The sequence below is a fragment of the Amblyomma mixtum genome, chromosome 2, assembly GCF_055824585.1.
Source record: "Amblyomma mixtum isolate Tamu chromosome 2, ASM5582458v1, whole genome shotgun sequence".
NCBI lineage: Eukaryota > Metazoa > Arthropoda > Arachnida > Ixodida > Ixodidae > Amblyomma > Amblyomma mixtum.
The window spans coordinates 135245475-135251703 of record NC_143013.1 but is presented as its reverse complement, the minus strand read 5'-3'; the positions used below and the strand labels follow the sequence as shown (position 1 = coordinate 135251703).

General features: G+C 47.1%; 1 pseudogene; it reads left to right on the top strand.

Annotated features, from left to right (window-relative positions):
- Nucleotides 1–4765: 4765 nt before the first annotated feature.
- On the top strand, nucleotides 4766–5797 carry LOC149361000 (uncharacterized; annotated as a pseudogene).
- Nucleotides 5798–6229: the final 432 nt, after the last annotated feature.

The window sequence follows — 6229 nt, the reverse complement described above, 5'->3', positions numbered from 1 at the left end:
ATAGCAGAACTAACCACAGCTTGCTGCTCGCGTGAATCAATGGGACAGTGTTGTCCCACTTCTTCAAAAGGACAGCGTGTGCCAATGGGACACATGCATCCCACTTTTTTTCATTAAACTATTGCTGCTATTGTTCTGAAATTTCTTCCATATCATTTCTGAAGATGCCTAGACCCGAAAAATGTGCAGTCTGTCTGCATATTACGGAAATTATAGGTGAACCCACATTAAATGACTTCACTACATCAACTTGAACCCGCTTCCACGCCTCCGAAATCCACCTTGCGATGGTTGACGGGGACGCTTTCTGCAGCTTCCCCGTTGGCGTTTTCTTCCGGTCGGGGTTCCGCACCCATTCTTCGTACTCCTGCCGAAGATTAGCTTTAAAGGGTTTGCTTACAGTAACGTCAAGAGCACTGGTATCATGCCGCCTGGAATAACAACCAGGTCGCAATTGCTGTTGTGAAGCTTTGTTTTTACAAACTCTGGGGTGAGATGACCACAGAACGCGTCCAGCAGAAGCAATGACCATGTGCCTGCAGGTTCGCTGAGAAATGCTCCCGGGCGCTGCTGCCACACGACTCGAATCCAGTCAGACATCACTTCTGCTGTCATCCACCCTTTCTCTTGGGTTCGTACAATGACATCTTTAGAAAAAGGTTCATTCTTCGGCATGCTTTTTCTTTTGAAGATGATACACGGCGGCAGTTTGTGGCCGCCAGCTGTTACACATAGCATCACAGTGACACGTTGCTTCTCATAACCTCTCGGGCTCCTACTTCACTGACTGTGCACGCTCTTGGCATGTCAAAGTACACCTGTGTCTCGTCAGCGTTGCCGACCTGGCCGAGCTCGTAGCTGTGTTGCCTGCGGAGATTCATCACATACTGCTGAAAGACAATAAGTTTTTCTTCGAAATCGGATGGCAGCTTCTTGCATATTGCTGTCCGGTGCCTCAACAAAAATCCATTTCTTTTCATCATGCGCTCCACCTAGCCCCAGCTTGCACAAAACACTGTGTGGGGAATCTGCGTTCGTGTTGCTATTTCCATCGCTCGCTGCGAACAAACTCGCAGACTTGTTCAATTTGCGGATGTCGGCCCTCGCGCGGTCCCGTGAACTTCTTGTGTGTCGCGGCGCCTTTGAAAATCTGGTCCCGCTGTTTCCTCCACCTGATGACGCACGCCCGGTCCAATCCGAATTCCGCAGCGCACTGTGGTTGCCATTACCTTCGGCAAACTCTGTCACAGTTCGCTTGAAATTCAAGCTGTGGGCAGCCCTCTTTGCATTCATCCCGACTTGTGTTAGGTACGTTAGGCATTAGGGCTGAAAGCAACTGATGCTAGACAAAGCAACACGCGCTCACGATGCCCGCGAAACCTCCGAGCGCCGCCGATACTAGGCCCATGTGGAAACAGGCTGACAAACCCGACACTACTCAAAAATAAATAAATGAATAAATATAGATACTACAACTAATTGAGTTATCGCGGTCGCTTACGGCTGGTTTTATGGTTTTTTTTTCGTTCTGTGCCGCCATCTGTTTTGTAGTCTCGAAACGCAGCAACACAAAGTGTCGTGGACGCCATGCAGGCCACGCCACCTCAGTACTCCGACTGCACAGGCTCGAGAAAAGAGCGAGCAAGTGCACTTGGCGGCCTTGGCAACGCACTCTTCCTCACAAAAAAAGGGTGCTTAGAATTGCATGCAAACTTTTCTTTCAATATTTTTTTGCGAAAATAGCGGGGGGGGGGGGGGTGCTTAGATTTGGGGGGTGCTTAGAATCGCGAAAATATGGTAACTTTGCCATGATGCTTTCTCGGCGCTACGACAGATCTACCGAGCTTTAGCTCTGGCTTTTTTAAAGTTGTACGGTTCTCCTGTATCGGGTACCTGCAAAATATACCCCATGCTTTGTTTCGTCATTTTTTTGCTTCCTAGCAGTCTTTTGTCCGCCATACTTTATGGTTTTGTTGCACCACTCCAGAAGACTGAGGAATAGCTATGTGTGCAGCAGCAGAATGCAATTTGTGAAATTTTTATTACTCTCATCAATGTTAAGATTATCTAAAGGTATTTTTTCTAAAGTGGCTTCTGTTCTAAAATGTTCCCAGTCTGCTAAATGCAAGCTTCCAACGTCTCGTTTTAAACTGATCAGTACCGGAAGGTGATTGCAGCCATACAGGTTGCCGATGACATCCCGTTTAAAATCGTTAAAAACAAACGGTCAACTAAAAGACAAATCTAAACAGCTCATTTTCCCCGAGGTTGGGGAGCAGTATGTACTTTTACCAGAGTTAAACAAACAAATACTACTGCTAAGAATAAGATCCACTGCAATATGAGAAAGAGGAATGTCCATTAAAATCGCCACCTACCAGATAAGGCTCTGGTAGAAGCGCTAAAAGGTTTTCTAGCTCTATGCGTGTAACGTTCAGGTGTGGCTACGGGTATACAGAGCACACTGTAATAGTTTTATACGTAAGTAGAGTGGCCGCTACAGCTTCTAATTTAGTTGTAAGTTTCACTTCAAGGGTTGCACGTTGGCATTAAAAGGTGAAAAGTGTCACGGAGGGAAACATAACAAAATGCGCATCTCGGTTTTGCTTTGCACCAACATGGACGGCAGCAACAAGCGTGTGCCGCTCGTCATTGGGCGAAGCAAAAAACCAGGGTGCTTTGTGTACGTGTTTTTTTGCGCAGTTTAAAGTATGTTAATAGCTGTCTGTTGGAAATGAGCTGCAAGTTAATTATAGTATGCAAATGTGTGCTGAAGCGGCTTCCTGCGAACCTGTAGCGTCTGAGAGACCTGGAGATTCTCGGAATTTTTTTATTATATGAGCTAACCACCCTTTTCTGTGATTTGTTCTTACAGCCGGTTGGGTGGTTTCGTACTCTGTGCACTGTTTAATAATCTTTTCTTTATTTCTGCTCGTATTGTTCGGCTGCCTTATTATTATTTGTATGCACGCGTCCTGCTTGGGCCATTCCAAGGCCTGCAGTATTGTATAAATAAATAAATAAGAGACATGAAATACTCCTTCGATTATGTGTAAAGATCACTCCAATGTTACACTCCTTTGGTGCTTTTATAGTGACCAAATTAATCAGTTTCTGCTCTAGAATCTAATGGTCGCCTTCTCCGAACAAAAGCTGGCAATCTGGCAAAGGAAACGCGGTCCATAAAGAATTCTGGGTACCCGTCAAAATGCAAAAAAAATGCTGCCGGCAAGCAGACGTTTCCACTGATATCAGAGCTGAAGCTCTTTAATTTTGTTATCGCCACCCCTATCAAACCGCCGCCGCGGTGGCTCACTGGTTATGGTGCTCGGCTGCTGACCCGAAAGACGCGTGTTCGATCCTGGCTGCGGCGGTTGAATTGCTTTGGAGGAGAAATTCTAGAGGCCCGTGTACTGTGCGATGTCAGTGCACATTAAAGAACTCCAGGTGATCGAAATTTCCGGAGCCCTCCACTACGGCGTCTCTCATAGCCTTAGTCGCTTTGGGACGTTAAACCCCATAAACCAAACCCTATCAAACCACCATGAAATGACTGCTCAGCCAGGTCTGTTCTCTAAAAATGACCTGCGGAATAGCTTGTCTAACGAGAGAGTGTTAGCGCTCTTCCACGTGAAGTTTCTCCTGGCCAGAAATGGAGGCTGCTGCAAGGATTTTAAACCTGGCTGAGGAAATTTTTTAACCGTTCCAGCTTCAACGCGAGCGAAGCAGTTCCGCTTCCAAATAAGCTCACAATGGCTAAAATCTTTCTCTAGCCTTTGTCTTCTACCTACGGAACCATACTTTTCCTTGAAATTTATTGTAGTTTTTCGCTTAATGTGTTTTGCTGTGTCCAGAGAAATTTCGGAATGCATACAACTGCAGAGAGTTTATTGTACAATGCAGTTTGTTGTTTTTCGCCGAATTTTATCGCTTTCAAAAAATGAAAACACTGCATCTGTGATGATCCCTGCATTTGCCGTATCATGATTTTTGTTTGCGTGCGTGTGTTGCTGTGGCGCATGGCTTCAGTGGTGATGCTTTGGACGCAAAAAAAAAAGCCACGTGCAGCGTCACAAGAGGTCATGACGGGAAAAAAAACTAGTGTCTAGATATCCGTCCGGAAAATAATTTATTTTGACTAAAGAATCAATTCACAAAGAACAAAGCTTCTGTGTACTTCAGGATGCTAAATATTGTTCGATTTTGGCTACATTTCGGCTACTACGGAAGCCAGTTTGGATATCTGTGGTTGGAGCAATCTAGTAACCCTGGGACAGACTCGGCAGTGAGCTTCCTGTCTGTCTACAGTCGGGTACAACTTTAGAAGACAGGAGAAGCCCCGCCAGATGACCGAAGTGCAGCAGCCAATTGTCTCCGCGACTAAAGAAATAGTCCCGCTCAAAAAATCGTGACTGTTTCTAAAATGCATATTTCTCGGTATAAATAAGATTTGTGTATCTTGATGAGCGGTATGGTAAAACTGTCATGATGGAAATGCTACAGCACAAGCCGGATCGCGAGAGAAAAATAACTCCGTGCCTTCTACAATGCTCTGCGTCGTCTCCTACAGAGCGTGATCGATCGCACCGAGCGTGTAATTATAAAGCAGTCTAGCTCAATAGCATAAGATTCATATATACATTTTGTGTTTTCACAAGGTTATTTTTTAATGTGTAAGGCTTGTTTTTTATTTGGTACTTTTTCTTTTTTTTTGCGGTTGCGAACCTGCAATCTCGTGAGTTTGCGCACGGCATTCTTTTCCACCATGGAGCCCAGCAAGGTGACATCGGAACACGATCCTATGTTGCCGCACAAGCCTTGTGTCGCATCGATGACCACACCCCCAAGGAGCCTCGGCAAGAACAAGAGCGGCCACATCCTGAACAGCGATTCACACAACATGATCTTCCACTGCTACACGTTTTGGCGTAACAGGGAGCTGAACGCAGCGTAGAGGACACGAGCAAGTTTGTCGCCGACATGCTCGGTGTCAGCGAAAGGACTGTGTTCAGGGTGAGAGAGGAAGTTAAAGCTTCATATTTTTCGGGTGGCAAACTGACGACGCCGTCGCGAAAGCGCCCATGCAATGCGGGGAAGAGAAGACGCAGCGTGAAGTTTGACAACTTCACGTTGTGCACGCTGAGGTCATGTGCGCACGATTTCTTTCACCGCAACGAGATACCGACGGTCTAGAAGGTAACTACCGAGTTCTCAGAGCGGATGGAACTCTCATCACTAAGGCGGTGTACTTTGCCAACGCCTGGTTGCCGAGATCGGCTTCAAGCACGAAAAGAGAAGCCACAACTTGCTGCTTATTGGGGGAATCGCTACCTCTCCGTGATGTGGAGCGCTACCGGGCGGAAGGCCGAAAGATCTTCTACCTGGACGAGACATGGGTGATGGCGGGACACACTCGGTCGATTGTGTGGACAAACACTGTGGTGCAGAAGCACAGACGCCTGTTCGCTCGAGCAAATGGCCTGACGACGGGTCTAAAACAACCTCCTGGGAAATGTCAGCGCCTGATCATCACGCACATCGGCAGCGAGGATGGCTTCGTCTACGGCTGCTTGGATGTATTCCGAGGCCAAAAGACAGGCGACTACCACGAGGAAATGGACGGCAATCGCTTTGAGGGCTGGTTTAATGACGTTCTGCAGAAGTTGCCAGCTGGTAGCGTTATCGTTTTAGACAATGCACCTTACCATAGCCGGCGAGAAGAGAAATTGCCGACGACAGCCTGGAAGAAGGAAACGATACAGGAGTGGCTCACAAGCAAGAACATCACATACGGTGAAAGGATGATAAAGAAACAGCTGCTCGAGCTGGTGGCATTTGTAAAGTCACGCTTTCTGAGCTACATTGTAGACAACGCAGCTGTAAGGACCGGTTGCATTGTACTCGGGCTTTCGCCGTACCAGTGCAAATTTAATCCCATTGAGCTTGTGTGGGCCAAGGTCAAAAATGGCATCGCTGCGGACAACAGAGACTTCAAGCTGTCCACGGTCGACGCCATCTTGAGGGAGAAAATCAAGCACGTAACGGCGGAAGACTGGAGGAAGAGCTTTGAGCACGTGATGGTTGGAGGCAAAGTTCAGACTTGACACGTCTGGGAGTGAGCACGTTCAACCCATCATCATCCAGATGGGTGAAGATGACACTGAAGAAAGCGACTCCGACTCTGAGTGCTCTGGTATTGAGCCACTCGACAAGCATAACGGCTTGTCAT